The 22,719-nt window shown below is 49.2% G+C and overlaps 1 long non-coding RNA gene across 1 annotated transcript; it reads left to right on the top strand.

Moving 5' to 3' along the window:
• Positions 1-2,795: 2,795 nt before the first annotated feature.
• Positions 2,796-21,147, top strand: LOC140410339 (uncharacterized). The gene is made up of 2 exons (XR_011940617.1): positions 2,796-3,032; positions 20,858-21,147. It is a non-coding gene; the product is annotated as an uncharacterized lncRNA (long non-coding RNA).
• The last annotated feature ends 1,572 nt before the right edge of the window (positions 21,148-22,719 follow it).

Below are 22,719 nucleotides of genomic sequence, written 5' to 3'. Positions count from 1 at the left end.
ATAGTTATATAGACAGATAGACAGACAGATTGATAAACATTCAGATAGATAGATAGATAGATAGGCAGAAAGATAGAAAAATAGATAAATAGATAGATAGATAGACAGACAGATAGATAGATAGATCGATAGGTAGATAGATAGATAGATCGATCGATCTTTAGATAGATAGATAGATAGAGAGATAGATAGATAGACAGACAGATTGCTAAACATATAGATAGGTCCATAGATAGATAGATAGATAGATAGATAGATAGATAGATCGATAGATAAATAGATAGATAGATAGAGAGATAGATAGATAGGGCGGTAGATAGATAGTTAGATATATATATATATTTAGATAGATAGATAGGTAGATAGTTAGTTATATATATATAGATAGATAGGTAGACAGACAGGTAGATAGATAGAGAGATAGATAGATCGATAGATAGATAGAAAGGTAGATAGATAGATTGAGAGATCGGTAGATAGATAGTTAGATAGATAGATAGATCGATAGATCGATAGATCGATAGATGGATAGATAGGTAGATAGATAGACAGACAGATTGCTAAACATATAGTTAGATAGATAAATAGGTAGGTAGATAGGGCTATCTATCTACCTATCCATCTGCCTATCCATCTGTCTGTCTATATATCTATTGACCTATACACCTGTCTATCTATCTATCTAACTATCTATGTATCTCTCTGGCTATCAACCTGTCTATTTATCTATCTATCTATCTCTATCTATCTATTTATCTATCTACATATCTATCTATCTATATATATATATCTATCTATCTCTCTATGTATCGACCTGTCAATCTATCTATCTAGCTGTCTATCTATCTATCCATCTATCGATCCATCTATCGATCAGTCTGTCTATCTATCTATCTATCTATCTATCTAACTATCTATCTACCGATCTACCTATCTATCTATCTCACTATCTATCTATCAATCTATCTTTCTATCAATCCATCTGTCTATCTATATATCCATCTATATGTTTAGCAATCTGTCTGTCTATCTAGCTATCTATCTATCTATCAATCTGTCTATCTATCTATCTATCTATCTATATATCTAGCTATGTATCTATGTATCTATCTATCTAGCGATCTATCTATCCATCAAGCGATCTATCTATCTATCTCTCGGCCTATCTACCTGTTTATCTATCTATCGATCTACCAATCTAACGATCTATCTATCTATCGATCGATCGATCTATCTATCTATCGGTCTATCCACCTATCTATCTAGCTCTCTATCTATCTAACGATCTATCTATCTTTCTGTATGTTTAGCAATCTGTCTGTCTATCTATCTATCTATCTATCTCTCTATCTATCTATCTATATACCTAGCAATGTATCTATGTATCTATCTATATAACGATCTATCTATCCATCCAGCTATCTATCTACATATCTATCTATCTTTCTATCAATCAATCAATCTATCTATCTATCTATCTATCTATCTACCTCTATCTCTCTCTATCTATCTAACGATCTATCTATCTATCTATCTGTATATCTAGCTATGTATCTATGTATCTAACGATCTATCATAGATATGTAGATAGATAGATAGTAATATAGATAGACATTTAGATAGATAATTAGATAGGAAGATATATAGATAGATAGGTAGATAGATAGATAGGCAGATTTATCGATAGATAGACAGGCAGATTGCTAAACATATAGATAGACAGATAGATAGAGAGATAGATAGATAGATACAGAGATAGAAAGATAGATAGATAGTGAGATAGATAGATAGATAGATAGATAGATAGATAGATAGATAGATAGTCAGATTGCAAAACGTATAGTTAGATAGATAGATAGATAGATGGATAGATAGAGAGTGAGAGAGAGGTAGATAGATAGATAGATAGATAGATAGATCGGTAGATAGAGATATAGATAGATAGGCAGTTAGATAGATAGATGGATTAGATAGACAGATAGATGGGTAGCTAGTTAAGCAGTTAGATAGCTAGCTAGCTAGATAGATATATAGATAGATAGACAGACAGATTGATAAACATATAGATAGGTAGATAGGTAGGTAGATAGATAGATAGATAGATAGATAGATAGATAGATAGATAGATAGATAGATAGTTAGACAGACAGACAGACAGACAGATTGCCCTCCCGTCTTATGGAGCTTCGTACCCGCTCAGAGACATTCAGGACCCTGGTATCAGGGAGGCAAACTACCATCCTGGAGCCCTTTAGCGGCCACATAAGCGCCTATCTGTGCCCCTGATTATTTAATCCGCTACCACTATTGCTTTGCTACGCTTTGTACTGTGCTGCAGTGTTAGCTGTTATGCCTTCGTTCTGCCCACTGCCGCTGCTGTCCCCCAACTTTCTATTCTGGCCAGCACACATCATCCATTATGTCCTTCCGCCTTTATTTTAAATTAATTCCCAGCTCCTGGAAATTTGATCGCAAGAAATAGATCCCGGAATCACTTTTCAAGTCCGGTTCGTAATCTGTTTCAACTATTGACAATCGAAGCTAATAGTTCGTTGAATATCCCCCATGTTCAATTTGAGGGGATCCAACCAGGTCTAAAGCAGCAAGGTTGAAATCTGTGCAAACACCGTCAGCCAGAATGATGGAGAGAGACAGTGCATGACAAACCTAGACATTCTGTCTGTGTAACAGGGAGTTCTTATCGGTTGAGCTCACTGTGGGGATCCTGGACTGACGTCGAAATTCCTACCTTGTGATCAGAAAGATGGAATATTGCCATTTGTGGCAAATTGCTAACTGAATGTTCCAGAAGCAGAATGCAAAAAAACACGGAATATATTTAGGCAACAGATTTATTCCCAATTTGTGTGAGTATAAATGCAGCGACCACTCGGAAACAGATTCAGAACATTTCCACTTTAGTTGTCTGATCCTGAGAAAGGTGCGAATCATGGGGAGTGTGCAGTTTCTGATGCTGTGTATCATCGTGATGACTCCGTTTATAACTGCTCAATCCGAAATCGACAGGAGAGGTGCCAGATTTATCTGATCTTTCAGCTCCCATTCTATAACTTTTTCCTTACTGCATTTTTCTCTCTGAAACTGATATTTGATTTGCTATTTCATTTTTTGTGGTCCATGGGATGTAGGTTTCAAAACAGTCAAGCACTTTTCCAATTTTCCTTATCGTAGGTGGTGGTGAGTCGCCTTTTTGACCATCTGCAGTCTATGTGGTGTATGTACACCCACAGTGCTGTTAAGGAGGGAGTTGCAGGATTATTCACTTATCGTGGAGGTGGAAATGCATATATTTTCAACTCAGGATGGTGAGTGGCTTGGAGGGGAATATGCAGGTGGTGGCGTCCCCATCTGTCTGCTGCTCTTTACTTTCTAGATGATGAATATACATCTGAAGGTGCACTGATGAATTACTGCAGTGCATATTCCACAGAGCACACACTGCTGCCAATACGCATCAGTGTTGAAGGGAGTATTTTTTAATTGGGGTGCTATTTAAGAGGGTCTCTTTTTCCTGGATGGCGTGAAGCTTCTTGAGAGCTGTTGGAGCGGCACTCGTCAGGCAAGTGGAGAATATCCCAGGATACTCCTAACTCCAGAGCAGCGCAAGAATCTCAAGACCCGATTGTGTAGAGCATTGTGGAAGGTGAAAATCATTGCTGGTGATGGCTGACCGATAGAATGCCATGCTCTGGTGCCTCGGCAGCAGTGTTAATGCATTCTCAACCGCATGTACAGCAGTCACCATTGGCATATCATTAACGGACCTGATCCGGCATTCTCCAGGGATCCCACAATAGTCCATCTTTGCCCGGAGGAATTACCAATGGCGTGTTTTACTTGTGGCTTTAATAATCAGGAAACAGACACCGTGGCTGCTGAGGGAGAGGGATGTTGTAGGAAATGAAGAGGCATGCCAATGGGTTGCTGGTCCTGCCGCTGACAGGGCTGGCTGGGGGGTGGGGTTGGTGTCTGTCAGGGCCAGGGCGAGTCGCAAGGGGAGATGGGGCGGGGGGTGATCAGGGAATGGGCCGTGTTGTCGGGGTGACACCAGGGTGTCAAGGTGCGGAGTGCCGCTGCCATGCACTGCAAGGCAGCCATCTGGATGTGCACCCCACATCAGGTGGGGTGCACATCAAGTGGCCTAGGTTTGTGCAGAGTGACACTAGCCCTAGGTGTCCCCCACTCCACCACCTCCGCACTCGAGAGCACCCTTGCAGTGGTGGTGCCTGTCTTCGAGAAACAAGAGCCAGCCGGTGAGGATGGAGAGCCAGTCGCCCAACAGGCCGATGAGGAGGATGTGGGAGGATAGCACAACATGAGTCCAACATGAGTGCCTGTCATTCAGGGACCTGCTGGATCTGGCATGCAGTCGAAGACTCCGGCTGAGCAAAGAACAAGAGCAATGCAACACAGGAACAGGCCCTTCAGCCCTCCAAGCCTGTACCGGTCATGATACCAACATTGACCAAAACCCTAAAGAACAACAAAATTCGAAAGAACAAGGGGGACCGACTGCATATCTGCCAGATCATGGTGCACATTGAACCGAGGGGAATGGGTTGTTGACGGTTGCCCTGACCTTTTATGCCACGGGGTCCCACAGTGCCGAGTGGGGACTTGTCTGGAATCTCACAGTTGCATCTCGCCATTACAGAGGCCCGATATGCCCGGTCGGCACAATATATCAAGTTCAAAGTGGACCGAGCCCATCAGGGTGGCAGGACAGTGAGGTGTGCTCCCATCGCCACGATGCGCCATGGCCAGGGGGAAATTACAGGATCCATGTCGCCCTATTAGCACCGGCCCATGATAGCCCGGTTTTCAGAAACCAAAAGGGGCTTCGCTCGGTCAACGTGCAACTGGTGTGAGATCATAAACTGCACATCATACACATCTGCACCCGGTACACAGGCAGAGTGCACAACACTTTCATCTTGGCATACTCGATGGATCGTGATATCTTCGAGGCGCATCTCGAGGTGAGGGGTTGGCCATTGGGTGACAGGGGTTATTTGTGTAGTCATGGCTGATGACGCCAATCCAGAGGCCACAGTCTGAAGAGGAGACCAGCTAAAATGCCCATGCCACAACCAGGGGCGTGATCGAGCGGTGCTTCGGCATCATGAAGATGCAGTTAGGTTGCCTAGACCGTTTTAGAGAGGCCCACCAGTAAAGCGCTGGGAGATGGCCCACATCGTTGTGACCTGCTGCCTCATCCACAACATCGCGCAACATCTACACCATCTACACCTCCCGCTGCCTGGGGAAAGCGGGCAGTATAATCAAAGATCCCTCCCACCAAGCTTACACACTCTTCCAACTTCTTCCATCGGGCAGGAGATACAGAAGTCTGAGAACACACACGAACAGACTCAAAAACAGTTTCTTCCCCATTGTTACCAGACTCCTAAATGACCCTCTTATGGACTGACTTCATTAACACTACACCCTGTATGCTTCATCCGATGCCAGTGCTTATGTAGTTACATTGTATATGTTGTGTTGCCCTATTATGTATTTTCTTTAATTCCCTTTTCTTCTCATGTATTTAATGATCTGTTTTTTTTAAAATTAAATATATATAATTGAAAATTTTTGGCCAACCATCACCGTACATTGTGTATCCTTTACACAGTAATATAACAGTACAAATAACAATGGCCTGTTTTATAAACAAAAAATAAATAATATAAAACAAAAACGAAAACTAAAACTAAATGGCAACTGCCTTGTCTCAGATATACACTCTCCAAAAATATGATTTAACAGTCCAATATACAATTATCTATAACAACAACCTATACATATTATACATATATGTTAACAACCCTGAGAGTCCTTCTGGTTTCTCCCCCGCCACCCCCCCCCCCCCCCCGGGCTGCTGCTGCTGTCTTCTTCTTTCCCACTCCCCCTATCTTTCTGTGAGGTATTCGACGAACGGTTGCCACCGCCTGGTGAACCCTTGAGCCGATCCCCTTAGGGCGAACTTAATCCTTTCCAGCTTTATAAACCCTGCCATGTCATTTATCCAGGTCTCCACCCCCGGGGGCTTGGCTTCCTTCCACATCAACAGTATCCTGCGCCGGGCTACTAGGGACGCAAAGGCCAAAACATCAGCCTCTCTCGCCTCCTGCACTCCCGGCTCTTCTACAACCCCAAATATAGCCAACCCCCAGCTTGGTTCGACCCGGACCCCCACTACTTTCGAAAGCACCTTTGTCACCCCCACCCAAAACCCCTGTAGTGCCGGACATGACCAGAACATCTGGGTGTGATTCGCTGGTCTTCTCGAGCATCTCGCACACCTATCTTCTACCCCAAAAAATTTACTGAGCTGTGCTCCAGTCATATGCGCCCTGTGTAACACCTTAAATTGTATCAGGCTTAGCCTGGCACTCGAGGACGATGAGTTTACCCTACATAGGGCATCAGCCCACAGCCCCTCCTCAATCTCCCCCCCCAGCTCTTCTTCCCATTTCCCTTTCAGCTCATCTACCATATTCTCCCCCTCGTCCCTCATTTCCCTATATATATCTGACACCTTACCGTCCCCCACCCATGTCTTTGAGATCACTCTGTCCTGCACCTCCTGCGTCGGGAGCTGCGGGAATTCCCTCACCTGTTGCCCTCAGTTGCATATACCGGAATGCATTCCCTTGGGGCAACTCCTATTTCTCGGTCAGCGCTCCCAGACTTGCAAACTTCCCATCCACAAACAGATCTTTCAATTGTGTTACTCCTGCTCTTTGCCATATTCCAAATCCCCCATCCATTCTCCCCGGAGCAAACCTATGATTATTTCTTATCGGGGACCCCACCAAGGCTCCCGTCTTTCCCCTATGCCGTCTCCACTGCCCTCACATTTTCAAAGTAGCCACCACCACCGGGCTTGTGGTGTATTTCTTCGGTGAGAGCGGCAATGGGGCCGTCACCATAGCTTGTAGGCTAGTCCCCCTACAGGACGCCCTCTCCAATCTCTTCCACGCTGCCCCCTCCTCTTCTCCCATCCATTTACTCACCATTGAGATATTGGCGGCCCAGTAGTACTCACTTAGGCTCGGTAGTGCCAGCCCTCCCCTATCCCTACTACGCTGTAAGAATCCCTTCCTCACTCTCGGGGTCTTCCCGGCCCACACAAAACTCATGATACTCTTTTCAATCCTTTTGAAAAAAGCCGTCGTGATCACCACCGGGAGGCACTGAAACACAAAAAGGAATCTCGGGAGGACTACCATTTTAACCGCCTGCACCTTCCCTGACAATGACAGGGATACCATGTCCCATCTCTTGAAGTCCTCCTCCATCTGTTCCACCAACCGCGTTAAATTTAACCTATGCAATGTGCCCCAATTCTTGGCTATCTGGATCCTCAAATAACAAAAGTCCCTTGTTACCTTCCTCAGCGGTAAGTCTTCTATTTCTCTGCTCTGCTCCCCTGGATGCACCACAAACAACTCACTTTTCCCCATGTTCAGTTTATATCCTGAGAATTCTCCAAACTCCTGAAGTGTCCGCATTATCTCTGACATCCCCTCCGCCGGGTCCGCTACATAGAGCAGCAAATCATCCGCATACAGAGATACCCGGTGTTCTTCTCCTCCTCTGAGTACTCCCCTCCATTTCCTGGAACCCCTCAATGCTATTGCCAGAGGCTCAATCGGCAGCGCAAACAATAATGGGGACTGAGGGCATCCCTGCCTTGTCCCTCTATGGAGCCGAAAGTATGCAGATCCCCGTCCATTCGTGACCACACTCGCCATCGGGGCCCTATACAACAGCTGTACCCACCTAACATACTCATCTCCAAAACCAAATCTCCTCAGCACCTCCCACAAATAATCCCACTCCACTCTATCAAATGCTTTCTCGGCATCCATCGCCACCACTATCTCCGCTTCCCCCTCTGGTGGGGGCATCATCATTACCCCTAGCAGCCTCCGTATATTCGTATTCAGCTGTCTCCCCTTCACAAACCCAGTTTGGTCCTCGTGGACCACCCCGGGACACAATCCTCTATCCTCATTGCCATTACCTTAGCCAGAATCTTAGCGTCTACATTTAGGAGGGAAATAGGTCTATAGGACCCACATTTCCTTCTTTAGGAGAAGCGATATCGTTGCCTCAGACGTAGTCAGGGGCAGCTGTCCCCTTTCCTTTGCCTCATTAAAGGTCCTCATCAGTAGCGGGGCGAGCAAGTCCACATATTTCCTATAAAATTCAACTGGAAATCCATCCGGTCCCGGAGCCTTCCTCGCCTGCATGCTCCTAATTCCTTTCACTACTTCCTCTATTTCGATCTGTGCTCCCAGTCCCACCCTCTCCTGCTCCTCCACCTTAGGAAATTCCAGCCGGTCCAGAAAGCCCATCATTCTCTCCCTCCCATCCGGGGGTTGAGCTTCGTATAATCTTTTATAGAATGCCTTGAACACTCCATTCACTCTCTCCGCTCCCTGCTCCATCTCTCCTTCCTCATCCCTCACTCCCCCTATTTCCCTCGCTGCTCCCCTTTTCCTCAATTGGTGGGACACCAACCTGCTCGCCTTCTCCCCATATTCGTACTGTACACCCTGTGCCTTCCTCCACTGTGCCTCTGCAGTACCCGTTGTCAGCAAGTCAAATTCTACGTGTAGCCTTTGCCTTTCCCTGTACAGTCCCTCCTCCGGTGCATCCGCATATTGCCTGTCCACCCTCAAGAGGTTCTTGCAGCAACCGCTCCCGTTCCCTACTCTCCTGCTTTCCTTTATGTGCCCTTATTGATATCAGCTCCCCTCTAAGCACTGCCTTCAGCGCCTCCCAAACCACTCCCACCTGGACCTCCCCATTATCATTGAGTTCCAAGTACTTTTCAATGCACCCCTCACCCTTAGACACCCCCCTCATCTGCCATTAGTCCCATGTCCATTCTCCAGGGTGGGCGCCCTTCTGTTTCCTCCCCTATCTCCAAGTCCACCCAATGTGGAGCGTGATCCGAAATGGCTATAGCTGTGTTCTCCGTTCCCCTCACCTTCGGGATCAACGCCCTTCCCAAAACAAAAAAGTCTATTCGTGAATAGACTTTGTGGACATAGGAGAAAAACAAAAACTCCTTACTCCTAGGTCTGCTAAATCTCCACGGGTCTACTCCTCCCATCTGCTCCATAAAATCTTTAAGCACCTTAGCTGCTGCCGACCTCCTTCCAGTCCTGGACCTCGACCTGTCCAGCCCTGGTTCCAGAACCGTATTGAAATCTCCCCCCATTACCAACTTTCCCACCTCTAGGTCCGGGATGCGTCCTAGCATACGCCTCATAAAATTGGCATCATCCCAGTTCGGGGCATATACATTTACCAAAACCACCGTCTCCCCCTGTAATTTGCCACTCACCATCACGTATCTGCCCCGCTATCCGCCACTATGGTCTTTGCCTCAAACATTACCCGCTTCCCCACTAGTATAGCCACCCCCCTGTTTTTCGCGTCTAGCCCCGAATGAAACACCTGCCCCACCCATCCTTTTTGTAGTCTAACCTGGTCTATCAGTTTCAAGTGCGTCTCCTGTAACATAACCACGTCTGCCTTAAGTTTCTCAAGGTGTGCGAGTACCCGGGCCCTCTTTATCGGCCCGTTCAGCCCTCTCACATTCCACGTGATCAGCCGGGTTGGGGGGCTTTTTACCCCCCACCCTCGTCGATTAGCCATCCCCTTTTTCCAGCTCCTCACCCGGTTCCCACGCAGCTGTGTCCCCCCCCCCCAGACGGTGCACCCCCGCCCACCCCACCCCATGCCAGCTCCCCCCTCTCCCCAGCAGCAACCCAATAACTCCCCCCCCACCCCCCCACCCCCGCTAGATCCCCCACTAGCGTAGTTACACCCCCCATGTTGCTCCCAGAAGTCAGCAAACTCTGGCCGACCTCGGCTTCCCCCCGTGACCTCGGCTCGCACCGTGCGACGCCCCCTCCTTCCTGCTTCCCTATTCCCGCCATGATTATCATAACGCGGGAACCGAGCCTGCGCTTCCCCCCTGGCCCCGCCCCCAATGGCCAACGCCCCATCTCCTCCACCTCCTTTCCTCCCCCCACCGCCACCTGTGGAAGAGAGAAAAGTTACCACATCGCAGGATTAATAACATAAAACTCCTCTTTCCCCCCTTTTTACCCCCCTCTTCGCCCCCCATACTCGCCCCACCACTTTGTTTCAAACGTTCTTTTTTAATAACCCGCTCATTCCAATTTTTCTTCAACAATAAAAGTCCACGCCTCATCCGCCGTCTCAAAGTAGTGGTGCCTCCCTTGATATGTGACCCACAGTCTTGCCGGTTGCAGCATTCCGAATTTTATCTTCTTTTTGTGAAGCACTGCCTTGGCCCGATTAAAGCTCGCCCTCCTTCTCGCCACCTCCGCACTCCAGTCTTGGTATACGCGGATCACCGCGTTCTCTCACTTAGTGCTCCGAGTTTTCTTTGCCCATCTAAGGACCATCTCTCTATCCTTAAAACGGAGGAATCTCACCACTATGGCTCTAGGAATTTCTCCTGCTCTCGGTCCTCGCGCCATCACTCGGTATGCTCCCTTCACCTCCAGCGAACCCATCGGGGCCTCCGCTCCCATTAACGAGTGCAGCATCGTGCTCACATATGCCCCGTCGTCCGCTCCCTCCGCACCTTCAGGAAGACCAAGAATCCTTAAGTTATTCCTCCTCGCGTTGTTCTCCAGCACCTCCAGTCTTTCCACACATCGTTTATGGTGTGCCTCGTGCATCTTTGTCTTCACCACCAGGCCCTGTATGTCGTCCTCATTCTCGGCAGCCTTTACCTTCACGACCCGAAGCTCCCGCTCCTGGGTCTTTTGCTCATCTTTTAGCCCTTCAATCGCCTGTAATATCGGGGCCAACAGCTCCTTCTTCATCTCCTTTTTAAGCTCTTCCACGCAGCGTTTCAAAAACTCGTGTTGTTCAGGGCCCCATATTAAACTGCCACCTGCCGACGGCATCTTGGTTTTTGGTTGCCTTCCTTGCCGCTGCTCTAGAGGATCCACCGCAATCCGGCCACTTTCCTCTCCTTTTTTCATCCGTATCCAGGAGGGATTCCCTTCTGGTTTACCGCACAGTACTTTTAGCCATTAAAATTGCCGTTGGGGCTCTTATTAAGAGCCCAAAAGTCCGTTCCACCGGGAGCTGCCGAAACGTGCGACTTAGCTGGTCATCGCCGCACCCGGAAGTCCTCCTTAATGATCTGTTGAGCTGCTCGCAGAAAAATACTTTTCACTGTACCTCGGTACACGTGACAATAAACAAATCCAATCCAATCCAACAGAGGGGTGACGTGTTGAAAGAGGAGGATGAACGCCAGGCGATCTGCCCGATGCAGACCGCCTTGGCGAGTGCCCTCCTGGCTTATCGACCTGGTGTCGTAGCTGCCTTTCCAGTGCAGTGAGAGGCCCCACGTCCGACAGTCCCTCTCCGGTTTTCTCCGCTCTTTGCTGTTATGCGCTGCCTTCTCCTGGGGTGTGGGGGGGAGACAGAAAGCTTGCGGTGTTAGACAGTCAGACATGAGCAGCAGGGAGTGGGCCGCTGGTAGCCTTCGTGGCCAGGGCATCGGGCCATTGCAGCCAGTATGGGTGCTGGCATGTGGTGCATGATGGGGAGCTCGCACACTGCCAGTGGTGGGGGTTTGTCCACCCTCCGGGTGGGGAAGAGTTGCAAGTGTGTGGGATGGGGGTTCCTGCCAGCGACACAGTGCTGCATACTCACCCTGGCTGCCCTGAGGAGGTTGTGCAGCTTCTTTCTGCACTGCTGGCCAGTCCTGACGGCGGGTCCATTGAACTCACGGCCTCTGCCACCTGCACCCAGGCTCGTTTTATGGTGGCAGGTGGCATCCTCCATCCCACCTCGGAGAACAGTGTGGCTCAACTCTCCTGCCACTCTCCTCAACAGGAGCCCAGCATTCGGCAAGGACTCCAGCTCCATGTGCACAAACCGGGGTGTCGCTCTGAGGCTGCCGTCGTGTTGCTGTGATGAGCGTGTGTGGAGTGCTACTATGCTGCTGCATCTTGTCAGACGCCCAAGTGTCAATCCCGACTCCAGTGAATCGGACATCGTTTTTCATTTGAGTCAATTATATTCCACGTGCCACTGGTGTAGACAATTAACGGATCATGGATTGCTCCGGGTCTGGCGCCAATTTAGTTCTTATGGAGGAGAAGGGTCCACACGTATCCCCATCCTCAATGATGGAGGCGCCCAGCACATCAGTGCAAATGACAAGGCAATCATCAGCCAGAAGTGCTGAGTGGATGATCCATTTCGGTCTCCGCCAGAGGTCCTCAGCATAACAGGTGTCAGTCTTCAACCAATACGATTCATTCCACGTGATGTAAATAAAAGGCTGAACGCACTGGATACGGCAACGGCCATGGGCCCTGATTATAATCCGACAATGGTACTGAAGACTTGTGCTCCAGAACTTGCTACATCCCTGGCCATTCTGTTTGCAGAACAGCTACAACACTGGCATCTACCCAGCAATGTGGAAAATTGCCCAGGTGTGTACTGTACACAAGAAACAGGACAAATCCAACACAGCCAGTTATTGCACCATCAGTATACTCTCTATCGTCAACAAAGTGATGGAAGGAGTCATCAGCAGTGCTATCAAGGAGCATTTAGGCAGCAAGACCTGCTCACTTACTCTCAGTTTGGGTTCCTCCACGGTCACTCAGCTCCAGACCTCATTACAGGCTTGGTTAAAACGTGGAAAAAAGCATTGAATGCCATAGGTGAGGTGAGAGTGACTGCCCTTGACATTAAGCAGCATTTGACCGAGTATGGCATCAAGGAGCCCTCGCTAAATTGGATTCAATGGGAATCAGGGGGAAAAGTCTCTGCTGGAGTCATACATGTCAAAGGAAGATGGCTGTAGTGGTTGCAAGTCAATCATCTCAGCTCCAGGGCATCACTGCAGGAGTTCTTCAGGATAGTGTCTTAGGTCCAAACATGTTCAGATGCTTCATCAATGACCTGAGCACCATAAGGTCAGAAGTGGGGATGTTTGCAGATGACTGCACAATGTTCAGCACCATTCACGATTCCTCGGATAATGAAGCAGTCCATGTCTAAATACAACAAGACCTGGGCAATATCCAGGCTTGGGCTGACAAGTGGCAAGTTACATTCGCGCCATACAAGTGTCAGGCAATGGCCATATCCTACAAGAGAGGATCTAACCATCGCCCATTGACATTTAATGGCATTACCATCGCTGTATCTCCTACAATCAACACCCAGGGGGTTACCATCGATCAGAAACTGAACTGGACAAGCCACATTAATACTGTGGCTACCAGGGCAGGTCAAAGACTAGGAATCCAACGGCGAGTAACTCACCTCCTGACCCCCCCCCCCAAAGCTGGCCCACCATCTACAAGGCACAAGTAATGAAATGCTCTCCACTTGCCTGGACGAGTGCAGCTCCAACAACACTGAAGAAGCTCGATACCATCCATGACAAAGCAGTCCCGCTTGATTGCTCCTCCTTCCACAAACATTCAAACGCTCCACCTCGGCAAACAGTACCAGCCATGTGTACCATCTATAAGATGCACTGCAAAAATCACCAAGGATCCTTCAACAGCATCTTTCAAACACACGACTGCTCCCATCTAGAAGGACCAGAGCAGCAGAAGGAGAGCAGCAGAATCCCACCGCGTGGACATTCCCCTCCAAGACTCTCACCATCACCACACTAGTGTTTTGTGCCTAAACAAAGGCGATTAGAATGGGATGAGAGAAGAACTAGCTAAGGTAGACTGGGAGCAAAGACTTCATGGTGAAGCAGTTGAGGAGCAGTGGAGAACCTTCCGAGCGATCTTTCACAGTGTTCAGAAAAGGTTCATACCGACAAAAAAGAAAGACGGTAGAAAGGGGAAAAATCGACCGTGGATATCTAAGGAGGTGAGGGAGAGTATCAAATTGAAGGAAAAAACATACAAAGTGGCAAAAATTAGTGCGAGACTAGAGGACTGGGAAGTCTTTCGGGGACAACAGAAAGCTACTAAAAAAAGCCATAAAGAAGAGTAAGGTAGACTATGAAAGTCAACTGGCTCAGAACATAAAAGCAGATAGTAAAAGCTTCTACAAAAAGATAAGACAAAAAAGAGTGGCTAAGGTAATTATTGGTCCTTTGGAAGATGAGAAGGGAGATTTAATAATAGGAGACGGGGAAATGGCTGAGGAGCTGAACAGGCTTTTTGGGTCAGTCTTCACAGTGGAGGACACAAATAACATGCCAGTGACTGATGGAAATAAGGATATGATAGGTGAGGACCTTGAGATGATTGTAATCACTAAGGAGGCAGTATTGGGCAAGGTAATGGGGCTAAAGTTACACAAGTCTCCTGGCCCTGATGGGATGCATCCCAGAGTGTTAAAAGAGATGGCTAGGGAAATTGTATACGCACTAGTGATAATTTATCAAAATTCACTAGACCCTGGGGTGGTCCCAGAGGATTGGAAAGTAGCAAACGTGACACCACTGTTTAAAAAAGGAGGTCGGCAGAAAGTGGGTAATTATAGGCCGGTAAGCTTAACTTCGGTTGTAGGGAAAATGCTGGAATCTATCATTAAGGAGGAAATAGCGGGGCACCTGGAGGGAAATTGTCCCATTGGGCAGACGCAGCATGGGATCACAAAGGGTAGGTCGTGTCTGACTAATTTGGTAGAATTATTTTTTGAGGACGTTACCAGTGCAGTAGATAACGGGGAGCCAATGGATGTGGTATATCTGGATTTCCAGAAAGCTTTTGACAAAGTGTCAGACAAAAGATTGCTGCATAAACTAAAGATGCATGGCATTGAGGGTAAAGTGGTAGCATGGATAGAGGATTGATTAACTAATAGAAAGCAGAGAGTGGGGATAAATGGGTGTTTCTCTGGTTGGCAACCTGTAGCCCGCAGTTGTTCACAATTTACATAGACGATTTAGAGTTGGGGACCAAGTGCAATGTGTCAAAGTTTGCAGACAACACTAAGATGAGTGGTAAAGCAAAAAGGGCAGAGGATACCGGGAGTCTGCAGAAGAATTTGGATAGGTTAGGTGAATGGGCTAGGGTCTGGCAGATGGAATTCAATGTTGCCAAGTGTGAGGCTATCCATTTTGGGGGGGGAATAACAGCAGAATGGATTATTATTTAAGTGGTAAGATGTTAAAACATGCTGCTGTGCAGAGGGACCTGGGTGTGCTGCTGCACGAGTCGCAAAAAGTTGGTGTGCAGGTGCAACAGGTGATTAAGAAGGCTAATCGAGTTTTGTCTTTCATTGCTAGAGGGATGGAGTTCAAGACTAGTGAGGTTATGCTGCAATTGTATAGGGTGTTGGTGAGGCCGCATCTGGAGTATTGTGTTCAGTTTTGGTCTCCTTACCTGAGAAAGGACATATTGGCACTGGAGGGAGTGCAGAGGAGATTCACTAGGTGGATCCCAGAGTTGAGGGGATTAGATTATGACGAGAGGTTGAGTAGACTGGGACTGTACTCATTGGAGTTTAGAAGGATGCGGGGGGGGGTCTTATTGAGACATATAAAATTATGAAGGCAATAGATAGGATAGATGCGGGCAGGTTATTTCCACTGGTTGGGGAAAGCAGAACTAGGGGGCATAGCCTCAAAATAAGGTGAGGTAGATTTAGGACGGAGTGTCGGAGGAACTTCTTCACCCAAAGGGTTATGATTCTCTGGAATTCCTTGCCCAGTGAAGCAGTTGAGGCTCCTTCTTTAAACGTTTTTAAGAAAAAGATAGATGCCTTTCTAAAGAATAAAGGGATTCGGGATATGGTGTACGGGCCGGAGAGTGGAGCCGAGTCCACAAAGATCAGCCATGATCTCATTAAATGGCGGAGCAGGCTCGAGGGGCCAGATGGCCTACTCCTGTTCCTAGTTCTTATGTTCTTATGTTCATCCTGACTTGGAAATATATGACCTATCCTTCGCTGTCACTGGGGAAAAATCCTGGGACTCCCTCCGTAACAGCACAGTGGGTGTACCTACACTTAAACTAATGCAGCAGTTCAAGAAGGCAGCTCACCAATACATCCTGAAGGGTAACTGGATGGGCAATAAATGCTGGCCTAACCAGCAGCGACTACATCCTGTCAAATGAATTTTTTGAAAAATCCACCGATTCAGTCCTGGTGTCAGCACTTTTGGCCGGATTTGCCATGTTGATGCCCGATGAACTTCTACAACAGCAAAATTGGTGCCGCACCTGGACCAGGTCACGGAACGTTAAGGGACCTGCACCGGCACCATGTGGAACACAATCGATTCCAATGACAAACGGTGCCGGATTTGCGATTGACGCTCAGGAGGCTGACAAGCTACAGCCGCACATTCACACTGCACTCCCCACACACACCATCCCAGCCAACAAGATGGCAGCAAGGAGAGTGGCACCGCATTTCAAGGAGGTCGAGCTCCAGACCCTTCTTGATGCCTTGAAGGAGAGGCGGGCGACCCTGTACCCCGGGGTGGGAGGAAGGCTGCCAGTCACCACTGTCATGTGAGACTGCCTTCAAGGCATGGATGTTTAAGCAATGTACCTTTTAGAAAACAGTGATGTCAGAGAGTGGGTGGGGCTGAGCTCAGGTCAGCCATTTTACAGTTCGTTTTGCAGGTTTTTAGTTTCAGTTTTGAAAAGATCTGTGTGTGTGTCTGTGTTTTCAGTGAGCTGGATCTCTCCCATGAAAGACTATCTCTGGATCATTTGGGTGATTTAAACTTATAATAGTGAAGCCTTTAACCTGATGTGATTTTGTTTAAAGGTGTTAAGTCTCTTGGAAGTTTGAAGGAACATTTTAAGGAATTAATTACTGTTGTAATATTTTCTGAGTTACCTTTGAAGTTAAGAGATCCAATGTTTATTTAAGATGCTAAGTTGAGTTCATGGAATAAACAGTGTTTTGTGTTTAAAAACCCACGTGTCCATAATTGTAATTCCACACCTGGGGAAAAAGCTGTGTGCTAGGAAAAGCAACAAATACATTAAAGGGTGAGGTTGGTTGAACTCCATGATACATTTTGGGGTTCTGAAAACGCCTCACCCATAACACCACTGTTTTCCGTGCCCGGACGCAGGTGGTAGAGGTCGTGGGCGCAGTGGGCAACACCATGAGGACCAGCCAGCAGTGCTAAAAACAACTACAAGGCATCCTCTGAGCGGCCAGTGTGAGTAGGCAGCACTGTGCCCCTGGCACCAACTCCTATCCACCACACCCATAACCCTACCACGACAGCCGGAGACATCACGTGCGGTGACATCACGTCCGGACATCACAATCCGGCACCTATACCGGCCACCACGGCTGGGTGCCCTGGTCACTGAATCCACCAGCTCCCCACCCCCTATACTGCTTGCGTTGGACTGTCTGACACAGCCAGGAGAAGGCTGCTCACAATCACAGAGATAGAGAGAAGACTAGAGGGGGACACCCAGACCTGCTGCTCCTCACTTTAGCAGAACAGAGGGAACTGCACATGGTCAGTGGGCTCGAGAAAAGGGCAGTCGCCGAGGCGGAGGTCGGCATCGGGCATGGAAGTGGAATGCTGCTGAGTTGAGTTTCTCCATAGCACTTGCAGCACATCTCCCACCACCCCCCCCATCAGCACACCTCCACCAACCCCCACCCCCACACCACCCCACGAGCACACCGCACTCCTGCTCCACCATCGCCCCCACCAGCACCCCTCCAACAACCCCCACACCCACACCACCACCACCTCCACACCCCTGCTCCATCACCACCCCGTCACCCCCAGCTTCCAGCGTCCAGCGTCCTCACCCCCACCCGGCCCGTGATGCAATCACGCTTGTCTTGTGTCTTGCAGTAGCTAAAGGTGTTTGTGGAGTCCCTTTTGGTGTCCCCTGATCCTGACCCCGGCCCCAACCACAACCGGCACCGCACGTGGTGAGCAGCAATGACGAGGGCATGGACACAGACGGGAACCATTGACCCGCATCCCATGACACGCCGGAGCTCTGTTCCGGGGAAGACACCGACTTTCCGTCACAGCTGTCTCCAACACATCCACCATCCAAGAGACACTCACCTCAGTTGGCCACTTTATTAAAGAGGATCTTGGCACACTATCTGGTGCATCACACGCGTGCTACGGTACAACAGGTGGAGGTGAGAACCCTTGAGGGGGCAGCGGTCGGATGGGCAGGCCGACTCCAGGGACCAGCTGCCATCCAGACGGTTTCAGTGATTGTGGAGATCCAGTCCCACACCCTGGGACTGCCTGAGTGATTGCCTGTGAGCATCGGACACCTGCAGGTTCAGGTGGGCGAGTCCAGCCCTGTGCAGGAGCAGAAGCTGGTGGCAAGACCAACACCGCATGGGTGGCGTCCACGGTGGATGCATTGATGGTGATGGTTTCCGTCATGGGTCAAGTTTTCCAAGGCCTGGGGCAATCTGTGCAGTCGGTGACCGAGGCCCAGAAGAGGGCGGCCATATAACAGGCAGCCATGTATCGGAGCCATCTGGACATTACAGCGGTGCTCCAGAGAGTGGACCAGCCACAGCGGGTCATGGCTGACAGCGTCAGTGGCACTGCCCAGGTTCTGGCCGAAATGGCACAGGTACAAGAGAAGTGACCCATTCCCAGAGGGAGATGGTGCTGTCACTGGATGTTCTGGCACAGACCCAGAAGATGGTGGCACAGTCGCACCATAATGTGGCGTAGTCCGAGTGATGGTGGTCCACACCCTGTGCACCATGGCTGTGAGCATAGAGACCCTAGTGGAGATGAGAGCGGGCTTCCAGAACTGGCGGCGCCAAGTGGTGGAAGAGCTTCAGGGGTTAGCTCCACTCGCACCCCCACCCCATGGAATAGCCAGGAGGCAATAATTGCCCTGAGGAAGGAGGAGTTGATGGGACCCATGCCAGTGACTCCAGCAGGGGTGGTGGTGCTGGAACACTGCAGCGCCTTAGACTTCCTCCTTCCTTCCAGTCCCTGGCGCATCACATGGGCAGCGGACAATACAGGTCGGAACCACTCCATCCCGGATACCCGAGCACCCCAATAGACGGCTGCCAAAGGGGACCCAGGTCACAGGGCAGGAATCACAGCAGGCCTCCTCCGCTCCTAATGTACCACATGGGATGCACCCAGAAGTAGCGTTGGGGTCCATAAGGCCAGAAAGGTAGACAGTAGTTCGGATGGCATGGGTACAGCACATACGATAGTGATATATATATATATAAATGCTCACAATTTACACAGGTGCACAACTTTACAATCTGCCTCGGTTCTCTGTCAGAAGGTTTTGAGGGATGGGTTGCTCCCAGCTGGACGCAGAGAGGGCACAGAGAGTGGGGTTCGGCGGGATGGGTGGATGTTGGGCGTGGCCCAAGGACACGCAATTCAGCCAGCGCTCACCGCTCTGGTCTCCCACGCAAATCCCCCCCCCCCCCCCCCCCCCCCCACCGCCCATACTTCCGCCATCCCATGGACTCGATGGGACTGTGTGATGGAGTGGCCAGCTTGTAGGCAGGGATCACGCAGGCTGACGGAGGAAAGTGCTATCATGGGTAGGGGTCTGGCGTTGTCGAAAGATGCAGAGCACCAGAGCTCATGCCAGTGCAGGATTGTCATAATCCTCCAATCCATGGAGCAGATCCACTGTTACTGCCAAACCAGGGCTGGCACCCCGTAGAGGGGCCTATCACAACATCCCGTCCGTACAGGCCCAGGCGCGCATGCTGTGCGGCCTCCCGTGGCTCCCTGGGCTCCATGTCGTGCCCATCCTCGCCCTCTCCCGCATCCTCGTCGTCTGACGAGGCCTGACATTCATCCTCCTCCTCCAGCCCATCACCTCTCTGCTGCGCGATGCTGTGGAGGATGCAACAGGCCATTACGATGTGGGAGGACCCCCAAGAGTGGTTCAGGTACATGAACCACATCTTCAGGATGCCGAATCACTGCTCGATCACGTCCTGTTCGCTGCATGGGTGTCGTTGTCGCGGCTCTCCGCGTCGGCCTGTGGCCTGCGGAAATGTGTCATCAGCCACGACCACAATGGTTACCCTGCCCCCCCCCCAAACTCCCAAAGGAGCCAACGCCCCAGCCGGGAGGGGGTGGTGGAACCTCAAAGTGGCCAGGAACCGTCGAGTTTGCCAGGATGAAGGTGTTGTGCATACTGCCCGGGTATCGGGCACTGACGTGTATCATGCACACCTCATGGTCACTGATCAGCTGAACGTTCATCAAGTGAAAGGCCAGCCTGTCATCTCCAGAGGATCGTAGGCGACATGCATCCTGTCAATCACCCCCTGGACCTGAGGCATCTCCACAATGTTCGCAAATCCCGCTGCCCCGCATCCTGGTGGGCTGGGTCCACATTGAAATGGATGTATTGCGCCAACCTGACATATAGGGCCTCAATGATGCACCTGTACATCGAGCTCTGTGAGATCACGGACAGGTCCCCACCCGGCGCCTTGAAAGACCCCATTACGTAGAAGTCCAGGGCGACCATCAGCATGGTCCTCTGCGATCTGGCAGATATGTAGCACTGTCCCCCTCCTCAGTCAGAGTGTTTGACGGCATGCCCAGTCCTGCAGGTCCTCCAGTGACAGTCGCTGCCAATACAAAAGAAGCCCCGTGCAGCTCTTTCCCACCTCCTCCTCGTCCTGTTGGGCAGCCGGTGGCTCGGCAGAGCCACGCCCCATGACTTCAGCTATTTTTTAATTGGAAAATTCACCCCGGTGTTGGATCAGGCAACACTGATAAATTTTGGTTTGGGTTTTGAGGTTGTTCTAATTCCACAAGTTCTGAATTATTCATCAATTGTTCTGCATTATTTTCCAGCAACTATTGCAGAAGTCTGCTTTGTGGAATATGGAGAATGTCGTGTAAACAGGTGTCAGTCAGACGAGGATCCTGTCAAAGGAATGGACTGCGCCCCTGGGCAACCATGCTGCCGGAAAAAACCGCGAATGCTCAGCTGAGAGTTTTCCTGCAGCCGCAGACATCCAACATCTCGCCAAACCAACCCTTGTTTCCTGTGTAACAGGCGCTGTTGGGTTTGTTTAGGATCCGTAACCCGTTGTCTGAATAAAGGGCTGTAATCAGAAATAAAACTACTGAATTGGTCACTGCATCGAATCGTTGTCTTTTTTTTTTATAGAACAATACAGCGCAGTACACGCCCTTCGGCCCACGATGTTGCACCGAAACAAAAGCCATCTAACCTACACTATGCCATTATCATCCATATGTTTATCCAATAAACTTTTAAATGCCCTCAATGTTGGCGAGTTCACGACTGTAGCAGGTAGGGCATTCCACGGCCTCACTACTCTTTGCGTCAAGAACCTACCTCTGACCTTTGTCCTATATCTAGTACCCCTCAGTTTAAAGCAATGTCCCTCGTGCCAGCCATTTCCATCCGCGGGAGAAGGCACTCACTGTCCACCCTGTCCAACCCCCTGATCATTTTGTATGCCTCTATTAAGTCTCCTCTTAACCTTCTTCTCTCCAACGAAAACAACCTCAAGTCTATCAGCCTTTCCTCATAAGATTTTCCCTCCATACCAGGCAACATCCTGGTAAATCTCCTCTGCACCCGCTCCAAAGCCTCCACGTCCCTCCTATAATGCGGTGACCAGAACTGTACGCAATACTCCAAATGCGGCCGTACCAGAGTTCTGTACAGCTGCAACATGACCTCCTGACTCCGGAACTCAATCCCTCTACCAATAAAGGCCAACACTCCATAGGCCTTCTTCACAACCCTATCAACCTGGGTGGCAACTTTCAGGGATCTATGTACATGGACACCTAGATCCCTATGCTCATCCACACTTTCAAGAACTTTACCATTAGCCAAATATTCCGCATTCCTGTTATTCCTTCCAAAGTGAATCACCTCACACTTCTCCACATTAAACTCCATTTGCCACCTCTCAGCCCAGCTGTGCAGCCTATCTATATCCCTCTGTAACCTGCTACATCCTTCCCAAATATCGACAACACCACCGACTTTAATATTGTCTGCAAATTTACTCACCCACCCTTCTGCGCCTTCCTCTAGGTCATTGATAAAAATGACAAACAGCAACGGCCCCAGAACAGATCCTTGTGGTACTCCACTTGTGACTGAACTCCATTCTGAACATTTCCCATCAACCACCACCCTCTGTCTTCTTTCAGCTAGCCAATTTCTGATCCACATCTCTAAATCACCCACAATCCCCAGCCTCCGTATTTTCTGCAATAGCCTACCGTGGGGAACCTTATCAAACGCTTTGCTGAAATCCATATACACCACATCAACTGCTCTACCCTCGTCTACCTGTTCAGTCACCTTCTCAAAGAACTCGATAAGGTTTGTGAGGCATGACCTACCCTTCACAAAGCCATGCTGACTATCCCTGATCATATCATTCCTATCTAGATGATTATAAATCTTGTCTCTTATAATCCCCTCCAAGACTTTACCCACTACAGACGTGAGGCTCACCGGTCTATAGTTCCCGGGGTTGTCTCTGCTCCCCTTTTTGAACAAAGGGACCACATTTGCTATCCTCCAGTCCTCTGGCACTATTCCTGTAGCCAATGATGACATAAAAATCAAAGCCAAAGGTCCAGCAATCTCTTCCCTGGCCTCCCAGAGAATCCTAGGATAAATCCCATCAGGTCCCGGGGACTTATCTATTTTCAGCCTGTCC

Source organism: Scyliorhinus torazame, chromosome 4 (assembly GCF_047496885.1).
Source record: "Scyliorhinus torazame isolate Kashiwa2021f chromosome 4, sScyTor2.1, whole genome shotgun sequence".
Classification (NCBI taxonomy): domain Eukaryota; kingdom Metazoa; phylum Chordata; class Chondrichthyes; order Carcharhiniformes; family Scyliorhinidae; genus Scyliorhinus; species Scyliorhinus torazame.
This window is presented reverse-complemented; position numbering and strand designations above follow the sequence as displayed.